The following is a 27,152-nucleotide window of genomic DNA, read 5'->3' on the forward strand; positions in this document are numbered from 1 at the left end:
GGATCTTGTCTTTCTGGATGGCAAGTCCATGTCTGGTGGTGTGTTTTGTGGTGTCTGTGGCCTTATTATGATTTTAGGAATCCTCTGTGCTAATGGATGGGGTTTTGTTCCTGTCTTGCTAGTTGTTTGGCATAGGGTGTCAAGCACTGTAGCTTGCTGGTCCTTGAGTGGAGCTGGGTCTTAGCGTTGAGATGGAGATCTCTGGGAGATTTTCACTGTTGATATTACGTGGAGCTGGGAAGTCGCTTGTGGACCAGTGTCCTGAACTTGGCTCTCCCACCTTAGTGGCACAGCCCTGATGCCTGGCTGGAGCACAAAGAGCCTCTCCTCCACACGGCTCAGAATAAAAGGGAGGAAAAAAAGAAAGAAAGAAGATAAAATAAAGTAAAATAACATAAATTTATTAAAATAAAAAGTAATTATTATCAAGAAAAAATATTTTTTAAATTATAAAAAGAAAAAAACGGACAGACAGAACCCTAGGACAAATGGTAAAAGCAAGTCTATACAGACAAAATCACAAACAGATGCATACACATACACACTCACCAAAAAAGAAAAAGGGAAAAAAATATATATAGTTGCTCCCAACGTCCATCTCCTCCATTTGGGATGGATCGTTGTCTATTCATGTATTTCACCAATGCAGGGTACATCAAGTTGATTGTGGAGATTTAATCTGCTGCTCCTGAGACTGCTGGGAGAGATTTCCCTTTCTCTTCTTTGTTCGCACAGATCCCAGGGTTCAGCTTTGGATTTGGACCCGCCTCTGTGTGTAGGTCACCTAAGGGCGTCTGTTCTTCTCTCAGACAGGACGGGGTTAAAGTAGCAGCTGATTCAGGGACTCTGGGTCACTCAGGCTGGGGGGAAGGAGGGGTACAGAGTGCGGGGCAAGGCTGCAGCGTCAGAGGCTGTCATGACCTTGCACCAGCCTGAGGGGTGCCATGTGTTCTCCCAAGGAAATTGTCCCTGGATCACGGGAACCTAGCAGTGGCGGGTTGCACAGGTTCCCAGGAGGGGAAGTGTGGATAATGACCTGTGCTTGCACACAGTCTTCTTGGTGGCTGCAGCAGCAGCCTCAGTGTCTCATGCCCATCTCTGGGGTCTGTGCTGATAGCCGTGGCTCGCGCCCACCTCTGGAACTCCTTTAAGCAGTGCTCTTAATCCCCTCTCCTCGTGCACCAGGAAACAAAGAGGCAAGAGAAAGTCTCTTGCCTCTGGGGCAGCTCCAGCCTTTTTCCCGGACTCCCTCCAGGCTAGCTGTGGCGCACTGGCCACTTTCAGGCTTTGTTCACACAGCCAACACCATTCCTCTCCCTGGGATCCGACTGAAGCCCGAGCTCAGCTCCCAGCCCCGGCCCGCCCCGGCAGGTGAGCAGACAAACCTCTTGAGCTGGTGAGTGCAGGTTGGCACCGATCCTCTGTGCCGGAATCTCTCCGCTTTGCCCTCTACACCCGTTTCTGTGCTCTGCTCCACGGCTCTGAAGCTTCCCCTCTCCACCACCTGCAGTCTCTGCCCACGAAGGTGTTCCTAGTGTGTGGAAACCTTTCTTCCTTCACAGCTCCCTCCCACTGGTGCGGGTCCCGTCCCTATTCTTTTGTCTCTGTTTTTTCTTTTGCCCTACCCATGTATGTGGGGAGCGCCTTGCCTTTTGGGAGGTCTGAGGTCTTCAGCCAGCGTTCAGTAGGTGTTCTGTAGGAGTTCTTCCACATTTTGATGTATTTCTGATGTATTTGTGGGAAGTTGATCTCCGTGTCTTACTCTTTTGCCATCTTGAAACTCTCCCTCTTTCATTCATTTTACAGCCAATTCTCACAGCTTCTGCTCCTTTAACTAATGCCCCATCTCCTGGCTCAGTTCTCACCTCAGAGCATGGAGTCTGTGCTCACTTCTTCATCCTCTCTCTTACTTAACTATCTGTGAGTCCCATGGAGGCAGAGAGCATGCCTGGTTCATCTCTGTTTTCTCCCTCATTCACAGTATAGGGCCCAGCATGTAGAAATCACTTCATTCGCTGACTGAAAATTGAAAGTAATGGTTGGGATACGCCTCCATAGCATGATATCGGGATGTGATAGAGCGCTTGACAGTCATAAACACACCCAAGAACACCTGAAATGGAAGCAAAAGCCAGTGAGGGAAGACACAGAACACAGCCCTGCATTCCAGAGTCTCTAGGGTCAGGCAATGCTAACTGAGTGCCTTTTCTATGCCAGGTGCTGTGCTGAGGAGGGGAGAAAGATAAGATCTTTTGGAGCTTTGGAGCTTACTGTCTAGGGGGATGTATACATGTATGCCTTACACAAAATAATTTAACTTATAAAAAGCTAGTTCCATATATGAATATTAATGAATTAGAAGTGGGGATAGAAAAATTATATAACATGTAGAAATGACAGAAATGATAAAATTTAGGAAATATTTGTTTCATAACATGTATATTAAAAAAATTCAGTCTTATTTTTATTTAAAAAAACAAATGATGCCCACTTCCTCCAAGACCTTATAACCCAGGAGAGATCTGATTGCATCTGCTGAAGTGTGTCATTACTGAATTGTTGCAATGTGCCTCTCCATGTGTAATACCTGGTCATTACACTACATATCTCTAGATCGTTTATGTAGTTACATGAGCCTGTGTTACCTACACAATTAAGCAAAGCTTTAATAATAGAAAATAAGCATTTAGTTAATAGCATAAAATATCTGTAAGAGAGAGTGGTTAACAATATTATTAATAAGGTTAATAAGCACATTAATAAAGTCAATATATTTATGCTCTTCAAGTTAACCGCTTGATGATATTGACAGTATTTACTGTAGAGCAGCAGGGCGTCTAGTGATTATATCTATGTATATGCTGAATCATTAATTTCTTTTAATTTCAGAGACATAGAAATAGATTTTTTTTCAGTACAGTTTTATGTCTTGTGAGAACAAAGAACATCAAGCAATTCAGGGATACATTCCTTCAAGGTTTAAGAAAAACAGATCAGCACGTGCACAGCTAGTCAGTATGGCCTTGGCACCTGGGAAGGGAGTCTTTGTATGGAAGGAGTACCAGCATTGGCGTCCCAGGAAGGGAGGTATTTAATCTTTATTTTTAGCATGGACATTCCTTACTTCTGGTCAATGCACATTTTTATTTAATAATTAAAGCAGATGTACAATGTATGTTTGATAGGCCACAAACAGGCGATTTTAGTTAGCATAAAATGCAAGTTAACTCATGTATAAGCCCAAATGACTTCCCCATACCTCAATATGTGAACATTTCTTTTTATCACAGGTTACCAGAAACTTAGTATCTTAAAACAGCACAAGTATTTTATCTTACAGCTGTAGAGGTCAGGCATCTGAAGTGGGTCTCACTGGGCTAAAATCAGGGTGTCCACAGGGCTATATTTCTTCCAGAGGCTGGAGGGAAAAATTCATTTCCTTGTCTTTCCAGCTTCTAGAGATTGCCTCCATTCCTTGGGTCATGGCCCCACATCACTCTGACCTCTGCTTCCATCTTCACATCTCTTTCTCTGACTCCTGCCTCCCTCTTTCACTTACAAGGATCCCTGTGATTACATTGGGTCCACCTGGGTAACCCATGGTAATCTCCCCATCTCAAGAGCCTTAATTTTAGTCATGCCTGCAAAGTCCCTTTTGGCATATAAAGTAACATTCATAGGTTCTGCAGATTAGGACATGGGTAACTTTGGCAAGGGGCACTATTCTGCCTACCACAAACAATATCTAAAAAGAATTCTTAGCTATATACATGAAAGATTGGGGGCTAGAGGTGTGGAGAAATGGCTCTACCATGGTGCCCTTGAGACTTTGCCTCTATCCACATAGACTATACAGGCAAAGACTTGACCTGTGCTGAATCTGGGTGTTGGCCCTGTGATCCTCCCAGAAAGTGAGAGGATGGGAGGTCTGTCATGAGAGTTTCTCATTGCCTCCTGGGTTCTGATGCTGTAAGAGGCTTAGAAATAGATTTTCAACTAGAAAGAACCTGACTATCTCTTAGGTAAGAGTAACTGAACAAATACTGTATGTGTCATTTCAATGTCTCTGTATAATATGTGTTCCTTTTTAGTTTATAAAGAGGTTATAAAAATAAAATGACAAATTTTATATTACTGATGTAACAGTGTTTATATAAGGTATACTCCTCAAATTAAAAAAAAATAAAAATTATGTGTATTTAAGGTGTACAACATGATGATCTGATATACATATACGTAGTGAAATTATTACTACGGTGAAGCTAATTAAATGTCTTCTCATAGAATTACCATTTGTGTGTGTGTGTAGTAAGAGCACCTGATATGTATTCTCTTAGCAAATTTCCAGTATTTATTATATTATTATTAATAAGGTTTATTTTCCACTCTACTTGCAACTGTATAATTAGAGCATTATTAAATAGAATTTATGAGTTATGCAAATTTCTAGAGACTAAATGATATGTAGTTAAAAATCAGAATAAGCAACATTCTGCTTTAGATCTTAAAGTCAACATATCCCAAAGGTAGTATCTTTGCCCATTAGCCAGTTAGTGAGCTGTTTTTACATCTACTGATTATCCGTATGATAATCAGACTGTAGAATGCAAAATGGTGTGAAGTTGTAAACAATAACAACAAAACAGCTTAACAGTGGCTGTGTGAGGAACTCGCAATCACTGACACATATATTCTTAGGTATCACTTTTTTTCTGAAGGAGTTGTTTGAACCCTAAAAATATATTGATGACAAGTCTGAAGTTCTTTCAGAAATGTTTATTGAATTCCAAACTATTGATATTTTACATCATGGTCTACGGAGTAAATATTTGAACATAGGCCATCCATTCTCCTGAATGTTGAAGAAGACTAAAAGCCATTTTTCATGGAGAATTCTGGCTCAGTCCCTAGGCACGTGGCTCTCAGGTAGGTGGGCTGGGTGGATATGTATGTAGAGCATGGCATATTTCCTGGTTAGGAACCCAGAGCCCACTAGGGCAGTGTTTTTAGACTGTGGGCTTCAACCCATTAGCAGATGATAAAATTAGTTTAGTGTACTGCTGTCCAGTAGAAATACAGTGCAAGTCACATAATAATTTAAAAATTTCTATTAGCCACATGAAAAAAGCAGTTGAAGTTAACTTTAATAATAAATTTTATTTAATCTACTATATTAAAATATTATTTTGACATGTAATATAAAATTATTAATGAGATATTGCACATTCATTTTTTGTCTTAAGTTTTCAAAATCTGGTGTTTATTTTACACTGGCACACCTCAATTCAGACTAGCTACATTTCAAGCTCTCAATATATATGTGGCTATTGGCTACCAAACTAAACAGCCAATCTCAGTGCCTGCAAGTTTATACATTGAAATAGAATAGAATAGAATGGAAAGTTTCAGCAGGCATTGCTCATAGTAAGGTAATAATTTTTCAGGGGATGCAAAGTGGATTTCTGAATGAGCGTTGTGATTTAAAAGTACATTTGACAGACTCATAGACATAGAGAACAGACTTGTGGTTGCCAACGCGGCGGGGGGGGAGGGAGAGGGATGGACTGGGAGTTTGGGGTTGGTAGATGCAAACTATTACATTCAGAATGGCTAAACAACAAGGTCCTAATGGATAGCACAGGGAGCTATATTCAATATCCTGTGATAAGCCATAATAGAAAAGAATATTAAAAAAGAATGTATATATGTGTATAACTGAGTCACTTTGCTGTACAGAAGAGATTGACACAACATTGTAAATCAACTATACTTCAATTAAAAAAAATTAAATATGTTTGAAAGCTGATGTATTATAGCACATTGATACTTCTCCCAGCTTAAGTTTCTATAGAGATGTACTAAAGACAGTTGCTTTCTTGACAATATGAAGAGCTCGACGGGGCACTTGCCAGGCTCACCACTTCTTGATATCTACTCAAGCCTTAGATATGTAACAAGTAAGACTTAAAGGATTACTTGAAGGATATGCAGCTCACCAGTCTGCGTGTATGCTAAACTTTTCTGGGCCAATCCAGGTCAGCAGAGAGATGGGGCCCTTGACTCTAATCAGGTTTTTTTTTTTTATAATTTGATTTTGGTGTGACATCATCATAATAATGTTCAAAGCTGCTGTAAGGACAGTGCTGTCACCATGTATATGGGCACTTTAACACGTTGCTGAGGGAATGTGCATTGGTACAACATTTCTAGTGGGCAATTCAGTGATGCATATCAAAAAAATTAAAAATGTATGTGCCCTTGGACCCAGCACTTCTAGGAGTTTATTCTTCCACTTCCAGGAATAAATGGAGGTGATAAATGTGTGCATAAGAGTTCAGCTATACTAAGTGCATTGAGTTATGTTGGACTGGATCCTGGAACAGAAAAGGGATATTGGTGGGAAAACTACTGAAGTCTGCATAAAGTATGGAATTTAGTTAATAATAATATACCAAATTTTGTTTCTTAGTTGTGACAAATATACCATGGTAATATAAGATATTAATGTTAGGAAAAACTGGGTGTGGATGTATGGAAACTGTACTGTGTTTGTGACTTTTCTGTAAGCCTAAAATTACTCTAAAACAAACTATATATTAAAATATTTAAAACTTTTAAAATTTAATTTTTTATAAAAATAAGGATTTTCATTGTAGTAGTATTTGTAAAAGCAAGAATTTGGAAACAGGCTAAATATCCAATCTTGAAGATTGCTTGTATAATTTTGATGCCTCATAGGATGAAATACCAGGCAGTAATTTAAATGATGTTGTAGAATTGTATTTTTCAACAAGTAAAGATGCTCATAATATATTAAGTGAAGAAACAACTTCCAAAATATTGTTTTATTAAAATATATGCATAAAGAGAATTGGCAGAATGTTCACCAAAATATCGAGTGGTTATCTCTAAATCAATGAGATTAGAGGAGATTTTTAAAAATATATATTTTGTGTGTGTATGTATTTTCTAGTTTTTCTTTACTGTGCTTGTATTGGTTTTCTAATAAGAATTTTTTAAGATTTTTTTTAATTTGCAAAAGCAGAATGGATGAGTCAGAGTGCCCTGACATGGCATGACAGTGATGAGTGTGCTCTTACCACAAACTTGGAAACAAGGGACTCAGATTGCCCTCTTAGAATTGGGCTCAGAAATCAACATCGAAAAGTATTAGCATTGAGTTGGGTGAAATCTCTTTAAAGAATCACAATGACTCACAGGCCAGCATTAATGCTGGCTACAACCAAACTTGGCATTCAGAAATGCAATTTAGAATGTGTCTGTTGGAAAAGAATTGGTAAAGGATGCATGTGTCTAAAGAAAAATCCACAGAGATGGCTGGTGCCCGTCTCAGGAGGCCCAGGAATGAATTGCTCTGTCAGACTGGCCTCAGTTTCTCTTTCTTCCTGATAAGTCTGCCCCATGGTGAATTGGAAGCATCATCATGTTATCCTGGCCTAATAACAATAAGCATTTAGATCAGGTTAATTTTCTGACTCTAATCGGGGTTAGGACCACTAAAGAGCCTGCTGCCCCTTGGCTCTCCATGTAGCCTGTCCACAGCTGGTCAGGCTGACATGAGCATCCATCCACTTGGCAATGAGTTTCCTCATTGTGAATTAGCAGATTTGGCAGCGAATTTGATGAATGTCTCTGTGAGCATTGTTAGAATGAGCCAGTGCTCTGGGTCCAGTCATGGCTTTGACAGGAGGAATTTATGAGCCCAGGAGGGGAGGGGCCAGATTGTGGACCCTGTGAATTGCCCAACATAACAGTCTCCTTTGGACCTTGTCAGGCATCCTCTCAGCCTCATCTTCTCAATGCTATGAGTTGTATTTCTCTTGGTATGTGGCAGCTCACTCATTTTATTTTGCAGTGCCTTTCCATTCCATCTGATATTGAGAAAACCACTCTGGGTAGGGCAGCAGAACACAGTGGGGTGAGTGCTACAGGAACCAAGTCAAAGAACTCAGAGAGACATGGGAACCTGACAGATTTCCACTGGGGGCTGAGTCATTTCATGTATCGGCCCTAGGTTGGTCAAGATAGCTCATATCACTGTCCATCATAGCTCTGTTGTGGTGAGAGAAACATTAAACTTGGAGTCCGCAGGTTTCAGTGCCATGATTTTGGCCTCATTATCTGGGTGACCTTGCACAAGCCAACTTTTAGGTCCTTGACCATAAAATTTAGGATATATGTGATGCATAATAATAATAATATGTATCGCACAGAATTGTTATAAGTTTAATTGCTATGATTGATGGAAAAGTATACCGTAAGCTGAAAGAACTTTACCAAGTAATGTTATTTCTTTATTCATGAGCCCTAAGTAGAATTTTTGTGTGTGAGTGATTCTTGAAATGCAAGCAAATTATATTAAGAATCTAATAACTAGGTTTTGTTCTGAACGATTGCTTTGCATACAAATTATATTTCTATTTACTATTTTTAAGATACAATTTTATAAAAGTGATTCTTTTTCTGCCAAAAATTACAAAGTGCTACAGAAGCCTCTCCAACCTAGAAGCGCCTAGAATTATTATGGGTAATTTTTTGTGAGCTTATGGCCACATTACCTGATTCCCTTGTCTGGCCTGTGGGGTACTTGGAAGATTAAGTTCACTTGTGACCTTTGCATGGTCACACATAGTACAGGAAGAGAAAGACCTCTGGAACTGTAGTTAGAAGACCCTCATTGTATGGCTTCTGGTATATCATTTCACCTCTCCAGTTCTCAGATTCCTTTAATAAAATGGGAAAAAGACTTTCTTTTTCCATTGGGCATCTTTATCCACCATCGGTTTCTTCTTATTTGGTTCATGCTTTTCCCTCTGCTTGGAATGCCCTTAATCCTTTTCTCCTGTTGAAATTCCACTTGTCTTTCATGGTCAGCAGATGATACTTCTTATTTGAAGCCTTCCGTTCTTTCTTCAGTTAGATGATCTCCCACCTCCAAACTCCTATAGCATTTAAACGGTGCTTCTCTCTCACTGCATTTACTCTAATTTAATTATTATAATAATTATTGGTGTATAGGCAAAATGATCATATCCGTGTTAGCAGAGCTTTGTTTTTGATGAATACAAAGCTACATGAAAGTTTATATAGATATAGCCTCTGAATACTGGATTATTTTTTAATGAGATAACCATAAGAAAATAGGTAACTGAAAAGAAAGTCCATTTCAAGGAGAGACTGAGCTGTTAAAACTATCTTAGCAACAATAAAGTAGGATCCATCCTAGTAAGTCTGCCTCAGGAAAAAGTTTGAGGTGAAATCTGGCCCCACTTCCAAAATTTCTGGCCCTAAGTATCTCATTTGTTAAGATGTACTGAAGGGAGTTTGCCCTGTTTGTGATGCTCAGCAACTTTGAATACCGTTCTCATATCTGGGGAATATCTTAATTATAAATTTTGCTTCCTCAAGGAAGAAGCCAGCATTTTCAAGGAATAGGCATGTGACCACATGCTCCATTAGCCAGAGCTATTCATGTGAGAATTCATTTTATTTGGAGCGATCTGAGAATCAGCTGTTCTAGGAACTCCATCTTTTTTAGTGCGAGTGGTGGTGTGGCATCTGTTTTGGGGGTCAGCAGTTGCTGACTCTTTGTGTCCAGGCCCCAAGATTGGTGGTGCAAGCCACGGTGTCTATGCACAGCTGCAGGGACTGAGATACCTTTACTGGAGTGCTTGAGTAGTATGATTTGGGTGTTGCTCCTGGTGGGTAGACTCCAAACTGGATCTAGGGTTTTCTCCAGAGGTTCTGTGTACTATTTCAGTAAAGCTCTTTTCTGTTTAAATTTGATGGAGGGATTCACTCGGTTGCAACCAAGAACTCTGACTAATAAGGTGGACATAATTCTATATGACAAGATGTTAAATATGATTCTTCCAGTTTCCTTGGAATTTTAGCAAAAATACCAAAGGAGAAGAAAAACATAATAGGTCCACTTCCTAAAGCAAGGTACTGGGTACCTCTGCCAGACCACCTGAACAACCGTAGATCTGGTTCTGTTGATATTAGCCAAATCCCTTTCTAAGCTGTATGAGAAGTGGAAGCTGAACCTCCAGGAGAGTGATGAATTCCTTTGGAGAGAATTGTCTTTATCCCATGGATCTCAATCCAAGTGAGAGAGCCTTGGAAGGAATCATCATATGAAGCTTGAGATCATGTGTCTCCTGTAGGTTGGGGGGATAGAGGAGCAGATACTTAACTCATTCCTTGTCTGTGACTCCAAAGGCCATGATTCAGTGTTGCTCACATTTTCTCCATTGGGGGCTACTACGAGATAAAAATGTATATGCATATGTTCATAACCAAGTTGCCTAGTTTGTAATCTGTATATAGTGTTCACTCCATCAGCTTTGTATAATCTTTTCATTGTCTTTTTGAAGCCCTCCATTTAAAAATTACCTGTAGGTGTTATTGTAGCTAGTGATCTGGAGTGAATGGATCCCAGGTCTTGCTGTAAAGATTTTGGTACCTGAATAGGAGGAATAGTTGAAAAACTCTACCACCCTCTACCCCTTTATCCCCCCTCCCCAATACACAATCATCATCTTTGGAAATTTTGATCAAATCAGGCAAGTATTTATCATGTTTTCCCTGAGTTCTAGACACCCCTAGCTCAGTACCTGGCACATGGTGGATGCTTCTTTCCTAGAAAACATCCATTGTGTTTGATATCAGTTTTTGTATCAGTAGCCGACAGCATTTTTAGCAGCCTAAAATGATGATTGATGCTTGTGACTTTCTGGTGTCCAGTAATGTTATCCCCCATTTTCACTGAGGCTGGCAAGGACAGAGATATTGCATTTGTCTTACAAATTCGGTGGGGCAGAGCCAGAGTAAACATCGACTGGAGGTTCCATTTAAGGCCAACTCATTAGAATTTTAACCAATTTGCAAGAATAACCTCAATTAGCACAACTCATTAGACTCTAATTGGACTTTAAGCCCTTCTTGTAACCTGGTAGCCTCAGTGGGGCTCCCGAGGATGTGCTGTCGGGGGTGGATGTCTACAGGGTTGTGTACCTGTGGACGTGCCAAAGAGTTAATTTTCCCACAGCAGGGTGGAGTAATCCAAAGAAAACAAACGAGGGATCAGACTGACTTGACAAAAGCACTTTATATATGATTGTAAAAGGCAACAGGACCCAGGCTTTGCATTAGAAAAAAAAAACACAAAAAACTTTTTCTTTCTCTCTTATCACAGCCAAAAGATGTTGCTGATGCTAATCTATGCTCAAGATTGGTGAAAGAAAATGTCTTTGGAGAACAGCCACTACTCTCTCATTCCAGGCCAGCTTTAGGTAACCTTAGGATGACTTAGTATTATGCCAAAACTCTGTCCTGGCCCTAGTCCTAGCCTAGTACCTATCATGCACCTGCAGTGGTGTCTCAGGCGCCTCTTCACTCTGGAAGGTATCTGTAAAGTGTCTAACCCGTGTTCTTCCAGTTAACTCTTTATAGATGCTGGTGCTTCCCCTCCCCCTTACCATCCTGGAAGTTATGAAATCTTTGAACTTTGTTGAGTTTGGTTGTGAAAAATATCACCTCAAGACTCAAGACACGCGCTATCTTTTCATGTGTTTGATTCCCAGGAGTTCATGGACTTGGAAGAGAACCCAGGGATCCCACCCAGCAGAACTTCCAATTTGCAAGAGCATGCACAGGTGCTGATTGCCATCACTTCCAGTAACAGGGGTTCATCCTGTTTTCCTGTCTTCCACCCCCCCAAGTCTTTTGATTTCTGGAGCCACGCTGACTATGCTGAATCCAGCTCCCACACAACAGACAGCCTTTCGAACACGTCCACGACTTCCTTGACTCGCTCTTTTCAGGTGAAGAACGCCTTCCTCCCTCAACTAACCCTTAGGTGGTGCTGTTTTGAGATCTTTCTCCATCCTGACCTACAACCCTCCTCTACTTTTTTACCCTTTCTTATTTACAGTGAAGGGCTTAAAACAGAGAATATCCTTTCCCCTGCCCTCTACCCCCAACACTGGCACAGGATATATTTTTAACTTTCTCACCCTGGCCTTTATGCTTCGATATGGTCAGCATGTGGTGCCTTTAGCTTTATCTTTGTCAGACCTTTGGCTCATACCAAGCATCATGTTGACCAGCCTCTCATACCCTGGCCTTTTCCATGCAGCAATACAACTGAGTTCTGTGATGCGCCTAAGAGCGGGACTTTGTACTGACCTCATTTAACTTTGTCTTGTTGGATCTGGATGGTCTTTCTAAGTAACCCACACAAGTATCAAGAAATAAGGACTGTCCAGAGCTGTTCCTTGAGGTGAAGTGTAGTCTCTGTTGTTCACCTATTGTAGCATACTGGCTTTTACTCAGAAAGCCCAATTTGTGATTTTTCTCACCTGCAAATCTCCAACCTACTGAACTCCAGATTCTGACCTTGTTTTCTGCTCATATGGCAGTGTCTTAGAAATGAAGAGAGCTTTGGAGAGGGTAAAAAATAGAGGATATATTCTTCAACTCTTTTTCTTTCTTTGCTTTCTTTTAAGGGATTGAATAGTTTTCCCTCAAGAATTAAGTCATAGTCTTTCAAACTTAAAATGTCATTTATTGGGACTTCCCTGGTGGTCCAGTGGCTGACTCTGCGCTCCCAAAGCAGGGAGACCAGCTTTGATCTCTGGTCAGGGAACTAGATCCCACATGCATGAGAATTCACAAGCCACAACTAAAGAGCCTGCATGCAGCAACGAAGATCCAGTGTGCCACAACTAAGACCCGGAACAACCTACATAAATAAATAAATATTTCTTAAAAATGTCATTTATTTCTCTATTACTTACAGTCAATTAGAGGCTGGGAATGGGGAGAAAGGAGCAGTCAGCATGTAATAGAGGAAAGAGCACTGCAGCAGCAGCAAGACTGCTTCATGGACATGTGACTTGTGCAGTTACACTGGGCCCTGTGCTCGGAAGAGCCCTGTGTTTGGCTTAATGCTCTGTTGTTGCCCTCTTGAAGTTCTTCATTATTGAACAAGGGGCCCTACATTTTCATTTTGCACTGGACCCAACAAATTTTGAAGCTGATCCACCTTGATTAGGAGTGTTTCTCTCTCTTCCCCCTCACTCCCAATCTTGACATATTGTCTTACCTCATATCTGCCATAGGGAAAATAATAGGGTTTCCACCTATTGCAATCTATGAGTCTAAAACAGAAAAGGTAGAAAAAGGGAGCAGTGGGCTCTGTCAAGAATTGCAGGTAGAACTGAAGCCTCACATAGGTCTTTTGAACTTAGTTGTTCCGGGTCCCTCATGTTATGCGGGAGGAAACTCAGTTCTTAAAAGGGAATGTGGTCTCCTCAAGTCCCATAACACATTGGGGTAGAGATCTCTGTGGATGACTTCCCTCCCCAGAGGAGCCTACAAGGAAGGGAGCCAATATAGCCATCGCAGCCAATGTAGGCAAGGATGGGGCCAATGATGGAGCAGGGAGAGTGAGATCCGACTCTTCTTACTCCAGTGCCTGCCTTTCTCCTGCTCTCTGAAGCACACACACATACTCTAAATAGATTTAAGCAACTTTGGTGCAGTTCCAGTGATAAACCCAAACCATGCAGAGTCCTAGGTAGGAAATTGATCCCAGTGGTGTAGAGAAGTATGGAGATGCTTACACAGGCCAACCATACATCCTCTGGGGCCTTCCAGGATTGGCTTGCCATTTGAGCGCCCTGTAGGTGCTTTGTCCTTCCTAATGCTATTCTGTCCCCCTCCTTCCTATAATCCCTCTGACTTTTAACATCTCCTTTCCCAAATGCCAGTATCACCTCCATCTCTTTCTTTTCCCATAGTTACTCTTCCCTTGTAAATTTGAAGACCCCAGTCCCCTCTGGTGTCATGTAAATACTCATGACTTGCAGCCTCTGCCCTGAGTGCAAGCTTCTCTCTAACCAACCTTCTCTGCTGCTGGGGTGACATGCTGAGGCTAAGGTCAGAGGGAAAAGAAGAATGTGAGGGTTTGGGGAGGAGCTCCTCCACAGTTTACTTTTTCCTCCAACTATATTAAAAATACAATTTCACATGGCAAAGATTTGTGTCCTGTTGGAAACCCTCTTTGGATCTCTGTATTAGTTCCATGTTTCTCCTGCTAGAGCGATTTTGACTATATAATTCTAAAATACTTAACTCTCAGCCATGCTCCTCTGTTATATTATCTGGCCCTCAGCGGCATGTGAGCTCACCTCTTCACTTTGCCTTGGACCAGGCTCCCCAGCTCTTGCTAGAAGTGCTCCAGCTTCATGGCTCTTTCAGTTTCTAGAAAGTGCTCTGTATCCTTCACCTCAGAGCTCATGCTTGAACAACTCCCACCCCACTTTCCCCCAACACATTCCCCCAGTGAAGCCTTCTTTGACCATTAGACCAGTTTATGTATCTCTGGTGTTTACTCTTACTAGTGTACACTATGACTCAGTTATAATCATGTTTGTTTCCAATGTAATTAGGACTGTTTTGGTTGAGGTTTGTGTCCCTCATAAAATTAAAACACAAAGGACTAAAATTTACCAAGGGTTTACTATATCCCAGGGGCTTTACATATGTCATGTAATGTTTAAAATAATCTTAAGATTATTGATAATACTATTATCATTCCCATTTTACAGATGAGGAAACTGAGGCACAGAGAGATTTAATCCATTTATATTCAAAGTCACATGACTTACAGGTGACAGAGTTGGTCATCAGACCAGAAAGGTGGTTTGGCTCTAGAGCCCACGCTCTTCACTGCTATGCCATTTGCTATGACACTAGGAGCTGTGGCTGTGTTTGCTTACTGTGATATCCTCCATGCCTAACTCCTGGCATACAACAGGTCCTCAATAAATACATGTTGATTCCATGATTGGTCATGGAAGTTGACCAATTGCTTTTTCTTAATTTTATTGTTTCTTTGCTCCTTGTTGCATCAAGAAGGGAATAGGACAGATACGTGTACACAATAATGCTGGTGGTTAGAGCTCTGCCTTCAAAGCATCTGGTACTTTTACATGCAGACCATGGAAGCACTGGGAAAGCAGAGCTGACAATAGGATTATGACTTCAGAACCTGGTGCTGCAACCTCACTGCTTACCTTTTAGTTACTTTGGCCTGTCCTGACCATGCTCTACCTTGGTGTCAGTGTAAAATAGCCCTGCAACACTTCTGATGAAACCCGACCCAAGAATCATGGAAAGAGACCCAGTTGACATTCTCTCTTTCAGATGTGGTTAAGGGTAGAATTCCCTCTCAGTGTGTCCTAAGCTTGGCCATATTGTGACTAAGGAGGATGATTCATCAGTAATCTTCCTATTTTCACTATTAAAACAATTCTAACTCAATCCAGCTTCCATTATAATGGAGGGCAAACCTCAGCCATGTTGAGTTTGTTAATATTTAATGCAGAGATTGAGGGTGATGGAAAACATAAAGGCAGTCCCTCAGGGAACACACACCCTGATTTATGGTCCATTGCAGAGCTTAAGGACAAGGGGTTCTGATTACATCCCATGTTATTTCATTCAAGTATACAAAAATTATCCTGGACCAGGCTCTGTAGTAGTTGTTTTGGGTACACAGAGGAATAAGACAAAATTACTTCCCTGGGTATGTGTCTGTGGGAGCATACATCTGTATGGGGGTGGGGGGAGGTATTCACTGTAATACCAGGCTTAGTGTGTTGGGTTAATTCAGTTAACTTTGTTAAAATGCAAGAAGACCCTTAAAAGAAATGCCATTTGGGCTCTAAGAGAATCTGGAAGATTGATCAGAAGAGATGGTGGAAAGTGTATTACAGGTAAGTAGGATAGAATCAACAGAAGTCTGAAAGGTGAAGGTATTTTGAGGCATAGGAAGCCATTGGTCCGAAATGGATGGTATATTAGGTATTGAAGGAATGCCTGTACTACATGAAGTGGAGAAAGCATATTAGAGCCACAACATGGAGGATACTTACAGTTTAGCTAATTGGGGAGAGGTGGTCCCAGGGGAAGTGATCTTCCACTTCACCTCTCTCCTGTCTCCAACATCCTAAGTTAAAGTTCAGGTCCAAGATAAGATGGCTGAAGGCAGAGAAAATGAGACCCATAGTCCATATGAGTCGTCCTTCAAGAGGCCTGACCAGCTCTCCTGCTTCCTAAGGATTTAATCCACAAATGCTTATTTCATATCATCCTTTCAGCACCATTCCACCTATATGTCAACCAATCTATATATCGATACTAAATTAAACCATAACTGAATTCCTACTATTTCAAGGTTCTCTGTTAGACGTTGAGAAGAGATATCAAATTGAATAAGACAAGCAGCTTTTGTGTGCCAAGTTTTTACTATATTTTTATAATAGTTCTATGAGTTTGGTATAGATGATAAACTGAGGTTTTAAAAGGTTAAGTAGCTTGTCCAGGATCATGTAGAGAGTGAGTGGTTGAGCCTGAATTCAAACTCTGGAAGCTCCTGGACCTTGGTTTCCTAGTCTGTTATATGAGGAGACTATAAATACATCATGGAATAGCTGAAGTTTGAATGAAATAGCATAAGTAAAGCCCTGGCACAGTGTCTCACACCTAGTTACTATGGTTATCTTTCTTTTTTTTTTTAACGTCTTAATTGGGGTATAATTGCTTTACAATGGTGTGTTAGTTTCTGCTTTATAAAAAAGTGAATCAGTTATACATATACATATGTTCCCATATCTCTTCCCTCTTGCATCTCACTGCTTCCCACACTCCCTATCCCACCCCTCCAGGCGGTCACAAAGCACCGAGCTGATATCTATGTGCCATGCGGCTACTTCCCACTAGCTATCTACCTTATGTTTGGTAGTGTATATATGTCCATGCCTCTCTCTCGCCCTGTCACAGCTCACCATTCCCCTTCCCCATATCCTCAAGTCCGTTCTCCAGTAGGTCTGTGTCTTTATTCCTGTCTTACCCCTAGGTTCTCCATGACATATTTTTTCTTAAATTCCATATATATGTGTTAGCATACGATATTTGTCTTTCTCTTTCTGACTTACTTCACTCTGTATGACAGACTCTAGGTCCATCCACCTCATGACAAATAGCTCAATTTCGTTTCTTTTTATGGCTGAGTAATATTCCATTGTATATATGTGCCACATCTTCTTTATCCATTCATACGATGATGGGCACTTAGGTTGTTTCCATCTCTCGGCTATTGTAAATAGAGCTGCAATGAAATTTTGCTACATGACTCTTTTTGAATTTTGGTATTCTCAGGGTATATGCCCAGTAGTGGGATTGTTGGGTCATATAGTAGTTCTATTTGTAGTTTTTTAAGGAACCTCCATACTGTTCTCCATAGTGGCTGAACCAATTCACATTCCCATCAGCAGTGCAAGAGTGTTCCATTTTCTCCACACCCTCTCCAACATTTATTGTTTCTAGATTTTTTGATGATGGCCATTGTGTCTGGTGTGAGATGATATCTCATTGTAGTTTTGATTTGCATTTCTCTAATGATTAATGATGTTGAGCATTCCTTCATATGTTCGTTGGCAGTCTGTATATCTTCTTTGGAGAAATGTCTATTTAGGTCTTCTGCACATTTCTGGATTGCGTTGTTTGTTTTTTTGTTATTGAGCTGCATGTGTTACTTGTAAATTTTGGAGATTAATCCTTTGTCAGTTGCTTCATTTGCAAATATTTTCTCCCATTCTGAGGGTTGTCTTTTGATCTTGTTTATGGTTTCCTTTGCTGTGCAAAAGCTTTGAAGTTTCATTAGGTCCCATTTGCTTATTTTTGTTTTTATTTCCATTTCTCTAGGAGGTGGGTCAAAAAGAACCTTGCTGTGATTTATGTCATAGAGTGTTCTGCCTATGTTTTCCTCTAAGAGTTTGATAGTTTCTGGCCTTACATTTAGGTCTTTAATCGATTTTGAGCTTATTTTTGTGTATGGTGTTAGGGAGTGATCTAATCTCATACTTTTACATGTACCTGTCCAGTTTTCCCAGCACCACTTATTAAAGAGGCTGTCCTTTCTCCACTGTACATTCCTGCCATCTTTATCAAGGATAAGGTGTCCATATGTGTGTGGGTTTATCTCTGGGCTTTCTATCCTGTTCCATTGATCTATCTTGCTGTTTTTGTGCCAGTAGCATACTGTCTTGATTACTGTAGCTTTGTAGTATAGTGTGAAGTCAGGGAGCCTCATTAGTCCAGCTTCGTTTTTCGTTCTCAAGATTGCTTTGACTATTCGGGGTCTTTTGTGTTTCCATACAAATTGTGAAATTTTTTGCTCTAGTTCTGTGAAAAATGGCGGGGGTAGTTTCATAGGGCTTGCATTGAATCATTAGATTGCTTTGGGTAGTAGAGTCATTTTCACAATGTTGATTGTTCCAATCCAAGAACATGGTATATCTCTCCATGTATTTGTATCATCTTTAATTTCTTTCATCAGTATCTTATAATTTTCTGCATACAAGTCTTTTGTCTCCTTAGGTAGGCTTATTCCTAGATATTTTATTCTTTTTCTTGCAATAGTAAATGGGAGTGTTTTCTTGATTTCACTATCAGATGTTTCATCATTACTATACAGGAATGCCAGAGATTTCTGTACATTAATTTTGTACCTTGCTACTTTACCAAATTCATTCATTAGCTCGAGTAGTTTTCTGGTAGCATCTTTAGGATTCTCTATGTATAGTATCATGTCATCTGCAAACAGTGACAGCTTTACTTCTTCTTTTCTGATTTGGATTCCTTTTATTTCCTTTTCTTCTCTGATTGCTGTGGCTAAAACTTCCAAAACTATGTTGAATAAGAGTGGTGAGAGTGGGCAACCTTGTCTTGTTCCTGATCTTAGTGGAAATGCTTTCAGTTTTTCACCATTGAGGATGATGTTGGCTGTGGGCTTGTCATATATGGCCTTTATTATGTTGAGGAAAGTTCCCTCTATGCCTACTTTCTGCAGGGTTTTTATCATAAATGGGTTTTGAATTTTGTCAAAAGCTTTCTCTGCATCTATTGAGATGATCATATGGTTTTTCTCCTTCAATTTGTTAATATGCTTTATCACATTGATAGATTTGCGTATATTGAAGAATCCTTGCATTCCTGGAATAAACCCCGCTTGATCATGGTGTATGTTCCTTTTAATGTGCTGTTGGATTCTGTTTGCTAGTATTTTGTTGAGGATTTTTGCATCTATGTTCATCAGTGATATTTGCCTGTAGTTTTCTTACTTTGTGCCATCCATGTCTGGTTTTGGTATCAAGGTGATGGTGGCCTCGTAGAAGGAATTTCGGAGTGTTCCTCCCTCTGCCATATTTTGGAAAAGTTTGAGAAGGATAGGTGTTAGCTCTTCTCTACATGTTTGATAGAATTTGACTGTGAAGCCATCTGGTCCTGGGCTTTTGTTTTTTGGAAGATTTTTAATCACAGTTTCAATTTCAGTGCTTGTGATTGGTCGGTTCATATTTTCTATTTCTTCCTGATTCAGTCTTGGCAGGTTGTGCATTTCTAAGAATTTGTCCATTTCTTCGAGATTGTCCATTTTATTGGCATAGAGTTGCTTGTAGGAATCGCTCATGATCTTTTTTATTTCTGCAGTGTCAGTTGTTACTTCTCCTTTTTCATTTCTAATTCTATTGATTTGAGTCTTCTCCCTTTTTTTCTTGATGAGTCTGGCTAATGGTTTATCTATTTTGTTTATCTTCTCAAACAACCAGCTTTTAGTTTTATTGATCTTTGCTATTGTTTCCTTCATTTCTTTTTCATTTATTTCTGATCTGTTCCTTATGATTTTTTTCCTTCTGCTAACTTTGGGGTTTTCTTGTTCTTCTTTCTCTAATTGCTTGAGGTGCAAGGTTTGGTTTTTTTATTCGAGATGTTTCCTGCTTCTTAAGGTGCGCTTGTATTGCTATAAACTTCCCTCTTAGAACTGCTTTTGGTGCATCCCATAGGTTTTGGGTCCTTGTGTCTCCATTGTCATTTGTTTCTAGGTATTTTTTTATTTCCTCCTTGATTTCTGCAGTGACCACTTCGTTATTAAGTACTGTGTTGTTTAGCCTCCATGTGTTTGTGTTTTCTACAGATCTTTTCCTGTAATTGATATCTAGTCTCATGACATTGTGGTCAGAAAAGATACTTGATACAATTTCAATTTTCCTAAATTTACCAAGGCTTGGTTTGTGACCCCGGGTATGATATATCCTGGAGAATGTTCCATGAGCACTTGAGAAAAATGTGTATTCTGTTGTTTTTGGATGGAGTGTCCTATAAATATCAATTAAGTCCATCTTGTTTAATGTATCATTTAAAGCTTGGGTTTCCTTTTTTTTTTTTTTTCATTTTGGATGATCTGTCCATTGGTGAAAGTGGGATGTTAAAGTTCCCTACTATGAATGTGTTACTGTCGATTTCCCCTTTTATGGCTGTTAGTTTTTGCCATATGTATTGAGGTGCTCCTATGTTGGGTGCATAAATATTTACAATTGTTAAATCTTCCTCTTGGATCGATCCCTTGATCATTATGTAGTGTCCTTCTTTGTCTCTTCTAATAGTCTTTATTTTAAAGTCTATTTTTTCTGATATGAGAATTGCTGCTGCAGCTTTCTTTTGCTTTCCATTTGCATGGAATATCTTTTTCCATCCCCTTACTTTCAGTCTGTATGTGTCTCTAGGTCTGAAGTGGGTCTCTTGTAGACAGAATATATATGGGTCTTGTTTTTGTATCCATTTAGCCAATCTGTTTCTTTTGGTGAGAGCATTTAGTCCATTTACATTTAAAGTAATTATCGATATGTATGTTCCTATTCCCATTTTGTAAATTGTTTTGGGTTCGTTATTATAGGTCTTTTCCTTCTCTTGTGTTTCTTGTCTAGAGAAGTTCCTTTAGCATTTGTTGTAAAGCTGGTTTGGTGGTGCTGAACTCTCTCAGCTTTTGCTTGTCTGTACAGGTTTTAATTTCTCCATCAAACCTGAATGAGATCCTGGCTAGGTAGACTAGTCTTGGTAGCAGGTTTTTCTCCTTCATCACTTTCAGTATGTCCTGCCACTCCCTTCTGGCTTGCAGAGTTTCTGCTGAGAGATCAGCTGTTAACCTTATGGGGATTCCCTTGTGTGTTATTTGTTGGTTTTCCCTTGCTGCTTTTAATATGCTTTCTTTGTATTTAATTTTTGACAGTTTGATTAATATGTGTCTTGGCGTATTTCTCCTTAGATTTATCCTGTATGGGACTCTCTGTGCCTCCTGGAGTTGATTAACTATTTCCTTTCCCATATTAGAGAAGTTTTCAACTATAATCTCTTCAAATATTTTCTCAGTCCCTTTCTTTTTTGTCTTCTTCTTCTGGAACCCCTATAATTCGAATGTTGGTGTGTTTAATGTTGTCCCAGAGGTCTCTGAGACTGTCCTCAGTTCTTTTCATTCTTTTTTCTTTATTCTGCTCTGCAGTAGTTATTTCCACTACTTTATCTTCCAGGTCACTTATCCATTCTTCTGCCTCAGTTATTCTGCTATTGATCCCATCTAGAGTATTTTTCATTTCATTTATTGTGTTGTTCATCATTGCTTTTTTCATCTTTATTTATTCTAGGTCCTTGTTAAATGGTTCTTGCATTTTGTCCATTGTATTTCCAAGATTTTGGATCACCTTTACTATCATTATTCTGAATTCTTTTTCAGGTAGACTGCCTATTTCCTCTTCATTTGTTACGTCTGGTGCATTTTTATCTTGCTCCTTTATCTGCTGTGTGATTTTCTGTCTTCTCATTTTGCTTATCTTACTGTGTTTGGGGTCTCCTTTTTACAGGTTGAGGTTTCGTAGTTCCCGTTGTTTTTGATGTCTGTCTCCAGTGGCTAAGGTTGGTTCAGTGGGTTGTGTAGGCTTCCTGGTGGAGGGGACTAGTGCCTGTGTTGTGGTCGATGAGCCTGGATCTTGTTTATCTAGTGGGCAGGTCCACGTCTGGTGGTGTGTTTTGGGTTGTCTGTGGACTTATTATGATTTTAGGCAGGCTCTCTGCTAATGGGTGGAGTTGTGTTCCTGTTTTGCTAGTTGTTTGACATAGGTTGTGCAGCACTGTAGCTTGCTAGTTGTTGAGTGAAGCTGGGTGCTGGTGTTAAGATGGAGGTCTCTGGGAGATTTTCACCATTTGATATTATGTGGAGCTGGGAGGTCTCTTGTTGACCAGTGTCCTGATGTTGGCTCTCCCACCTCAGAGGCAGAGCCCTGACTCTTGGCTGGAGCACCAAGAGCCTTTCATCCACACAGCTCAGAATAAAAGGGAGAAAAAGTACAGAGAATTAGTAGAAGTAGGAAGAAAGAAAGAAAGGAGGGAAGGAAGGAAGGAAGGAAAGAAGGAAGGAAGAAAGAAAAAGAAAAAAAGAAAGAAAGAAAGAAAGAAAAGAAGGAAAGAAGGCAAGAAGGAAAGAAAGGAGGGAGGGAGGGAGGGAGGGAGGAAGGAAGGAAGGAAAGAGAGAAGGAAGGAAAAAAGGAAGAAAGAGGATACAGTGAAATAAAATAAAGTATAATAAAGTTATTGAATTTAAAATAATTATTTAGGAAAAAAAAGAGACAGATAGAACCTTAGGACAAATGGTGGAAGCAAAGCTATACAGACAAAATCTTACACAGAAGCATACACATACACCCTCACAAAAAGAGGTAAAGAGGAAAAAAATTCTAAATTTTGCTCTCAAAGTCCACCTTCTCAGTTTGGGATGATTCGTTTTCTAGAGGAGTGAAGGAAGGAAAGAAAAAGAAAGAAAGAAAGGAAGGAAGAAAGAAGAAAGAAAGAAAGAAAGGAGGTAAAGTATAATAAAGTTATTAAAATTAATTATTAAGAAAAAAATTTTTTTTAAATGGACGGATAGAACCTAGGACAAATCGTGGAAGCAAAGCTATACAGACAAGATCTCAAACAGAAGCATACACATACACATTCACAAAAAGAGGAAAAGGGGAAAAAATCATAGATCTTGCTCTCAAAGTCCACCTCCTCAATTTGGGATGATTCGTTGTATATTCAGGTATTCCACAGATGCAGGGTATATCAAGTTGGTTCTGGAGCTTTAATCCGCTGTTTCTGAGGCTGCTGGGAGAGATTTTCCTTTCTCTTCTTTGTTCTCACAGCTCACAGGGATTCAGCCTTGGATTTGGCCCCGTCTCTGTGTGTAGGTCGCTGGAGGGCGTCTGTTTTTTGCTCTGACAGGACGGGGTTGAAGGAGCCGCTGCTTCCGGGGCTCTGGCGCACTCAGGCCGGGGGGAGGGAGCGGCACAGCATGCGGGGCGGGCCTGTGGTGGCAGAGGCGGCATGACGTTGCACCAACCTGAGGCCCGCCATGCGTTCTCCCGGGAAAGTTGTCCCTGGATCCCAGGAACCTGGCAGTGGCGGGCTGCACAGGCTCCCCGGAAGAGGGGTGTGGATAGTGACCTGTGCTCGCACACAGGCCCCTTGGTGGTGGCAGCAGCAGCCTTAGCGTCTCCCGCCCATCCCTGGGGTCCGTGCTTTTAGCCACGGCTCGTGCCCATCTCTGGAGTTCCTTTAAGCAGCGCTCTTAAACCCCTCTCCTCGCGCACCAGGAAACAAAGAGGGAAGAAAATGTCTCTTGCCTCTTTGGCAGGTGCAGACTTTTCCGCAGACTCCCTCCCGGCTAGCCGTCGTGCACTAACCGCCAACCCCAGTCCTCTCCCTGCGCTCCAACCGAAGCCCGAGCCTCAGCTTGCAGCCCCGCCCACCCTGGCGGGAGAGCAGAGAAGGCTCTCGGGCTGGTGAGTGCTGGTCGGTACCAATCCTCTGTGCGGGAATCTCCCTGCTTTGCCCTCCACACCCCTGTTGCTGTGCTCTCCTCCATGGCTCTGAAGCTCCCCCCTGCGCCTCCCACAGTCTCTGCTCACGAAGGGGCTTCCTAGTGTGTGGAAACCGTTCCTCCTTCATAGCTCCCTCCCACTGCTGCAGGTGCCGTCCCTATTCTTTTGTCTCTGTTTTTTGTTTTTATTTTTTTTTGCCCTACCGAGGTAGGTGGGGAGTTTCTTGCCTTTTGGTAGGTCTGAGCTCTTCTGCCAGCATTCAGTCGGTGTTCTGTAGGAGTTGTTCCATGTGTAGATATATTTCTGGTGTATCTGTGGGGAGGAAGGTGATCTCTGCATCTTACTCTTCCGCCATCTTCGAGCATGTGTCACTATTGTTATCTTTTATTGCTTTCTACAGAGTTAGTGCATGGCAGAGCTGCGACTGAGACTCAGGGGTGTCCAAGGTACCCCCAGGGTCATGTTCTTTTTTGTAGCTCCATAGTGTCTCCCTACAAGATGATACAGCATATTTTGGTTTAGCTTCTCAGTATCAAAACTGAAGGTAAAAATAGACTAGAGAACCAAGTGGCTTAAAGTGATGCTGGAAAAATGATGTAAAAAGTAGATGACTAGTCTGAAGTATGTGCCAAACTGCCATTCTTCAGGATGTACTAAGCTCTCTCCTAGGGTCAAATCCAATTTCAGTGAAAACCTGCATCCAGCAACTGTCGGACTTGAGCTCCCAGTGGCGTGCCTTCTGATAAGAGCAGCATGACTTTATGCTCATTACTTCTATAGCAGTCACCACATCCAAAAAGTCTTTGGAACGTGGCAGCTTTAGGCTTACATCCTAATTCCAACTTGTGTGCTCCCTGATCATGGGTTAGTTACATAATTTCTTTCTGTTTCAATTTCCTCCACTGTCAAATGGGAATAATAATACCCACTCACAGGGTTGTTGTAAGATCAGATGAAAATTAAATTATGTACAGCATTTGGTACTGTATCTGACTAACAGAAACTCTCAATGAGTGGTAGCTTTTATTTTAAGGAAGTTTACATCTTCTGTAAGAAGGTTGTTGATAAGTCCATGTGATATGTATACTTTATAAGTACTTCTTTGAAAGAGAGCATCATTTCTCGCAGTCCAGCTCTTTCCGTGACATTACACAGAGAAATATACAAGAAGCCAGCAGGAAGCCCAGAAGAGATTTGCTGCCACCCCAAATTTCATTCTAAACAAACCTACTGCGTGGAAGGCTGCACTTACACAAAGATAAATCAGAACGCATTTACTCCCTTCTTAAAGGACTTGGAAAGAGTATTTCAAGTCTTTCCAAAAGTAGTTTAGGAAGGCTGAAATGTAAAATAAAGAATAAATTTTATATTAGTATTTTGGGGGATTATTTAAAACTTATTTTCCATTTTATCATGTTTTACAGGAAAAAATACAAAAACAATTAAGTAAAAAATGTAAAAGGGATTAAATATTTTAAAGATTGTCTTTTCTTCAGCTTTCTAGGAGCACATAATTAAGTCCAACATGTATACGCCATTTCCTGTATCATTTCCTTTTTGCTGTCCATTTTTAATGTCCATCATTATATTTTCATCTTAACTCCATTATTTCTTATTCTATTTCTGTTCTCTCCTTTTGTATTTTTAGATTATGTTTTTTGAGGACAAAACACCTAGTTCATTTGGTCAGTTGGTCAAATTATTGTTTATTCAGTTATAGGAAAAAATTCAAAACCACAATATAAAACCAATAATAAGATAAAAAAAGAACCCAACAAAATACCCAACCTACCATCACCACCAACAACAACCATCAAACCCTACATCCCAATTTTCTCTTAGGGACTCAGTAGGTCAGCTTCAAAGAGCTGACTGTGCTGTTCAGTTTTTGTTGGCAGTAGTGGTAAAGCCACTCTTTTTGTTTATAAAGTCAGCTAAATCAATCCCTCATTCATTTATTCCTCTTTAATCTTTAGAGTTGAGTGTCCTTTCATGGTATCTCTTATTCCTAGAGTGATTGAATTTGTCAACCAGTGAAGAACTGATTTTTAATCCTAACCTCATCACTTAGGACCTAGTCACATATTCTATGACTCTGTTTCCTTATCTGTAAAATTGGGAACTACTATGAGGATGAATTAGATAACAGATATGAGAGCCCGTTTTAAGGGCAAAATCATGTATACATGCAGGTGATTATTATTCCTTGTTGAAATCCTATTGCAAAACTATTTTCCCAAAGAGGCAATAGTTACCTTTAATAGTCCACGGAATCATTTGAGACTAGAAATCTAAATACTAACTGCTATTTATTTAGAGATACCCTAATCCTTTCTTGGATAATAAATTATATATGAGAAACATTGAAAAAAATTCTCACTTTACTGCATTTAAAAGCATGGATTCTGTTGATTTCCTAAATAATTCTTAACCTCCAAAATTCTTATTCTTGAATCAATTTAGGACTACTTCATCTACTCTTATGGGTTACAAATCTGATCTCCCAGAATTTAAAGGCATAGGACATCAGATTCCCATACCTATTGTTTTTATGAATCTTTATAAAAGAACATAAACCCAATCTGATTTAATCTATCCCAGTCCAACAAACATCGATGAACATTCCAGTGGATGCTAGGTACCAGGGCAGGGACAGGAGAGTAGAAAGTTGAGCATAGACTGTAGACAATGATGTGCACCTATGCAATTTAGCTTGCTTGAAATTTTTTCTACTAGCTTCATGAGAAAACAGTAATTTTATATTTGTGTTATAAAACTTCATGTTTTATAAAGTACCATACTTAACTCTTATTGTATCTTCATAATAATCATATGAAATATATATATATAGCCATACTTATTTTATCTTCATAATAATCATATGAGATAGGTATTCACTATTTCTCTATTATAGGTGAGAAACTTCAGGTTTAGCAAGGTTAAAATTTGCTTCAGTATGAATCCCCAGCTAGATAATGACAGAGCCAAGATTTACACACAACAGCCTGCATCTAAATTCTGTTTTTTTTTCTTTCTTACACCACATTGCATTCATCTTAAGAAAGATAATACATTCAGCAAATAAATTATGGTCTCATTTTAGTGTTTTAATTTGGCATAAATAACATCTCTTTCTCCTTGCCAGGTTCACTAGTACTCATCTATCTGTTCTTTTATTTTTGTATTCTTTTTACAATTGTTTATTTATTTTTAACATCTTTATTGGAGTATAATTGCTTTATTATGGTGTCTTAGTTCCTGCTTTATAACAAAGTGAATCAGCTATACATATACATATATCCCCATATCTCTTCCCTCTTGCGTCTTCCTCCCTCTCACCCCTCTAGGTGGTCACGAACCACAAAGCTG

At 40.0% G+C, this 27,152-nt stretch overlaps 1 long non-coding RNA gene across 1 annotated transcript in view; it reads left to right on the forward strand.

Annotated features, from left to right (window-relative positions):
• The window catches only part of LOC132513874 (uncharacterized), a 48,583-nt gene extending 35,821 nt beyond the window's left edge, over positions 1 to 12,762 (forward strand). The window contains exon 3 of the long non-coding RNA XR_009538559.1: positions 11,607 to 12,762. This is a non-coding gene — a long non-coding RNA (uncharacterized LOC132513874). The remainder of the gene's footprint in view (positions 1 to 11,606) is intronic.
• The last annotated feature ends 14,390 nt before the right edge of the window (positions 12,763 to 27,152 follow it).

The sequence above is a fragment of the Lagenorhynchus albirostris genome, chromosome X (genome assembly GCF_949774975.1).
Source record: "Lagenorhynchus albirostris chromosome X, mLagAlb1.1, whole genome shotgun sequence".
In the NCBI taxonomy this organism is placed as follows: Eukaryota; Metazoa; Chordata; class Mammalia; order Artiodactyla; family Delphinidae; genus Lagenorhynchus; species Lagenorhynchus albirostris.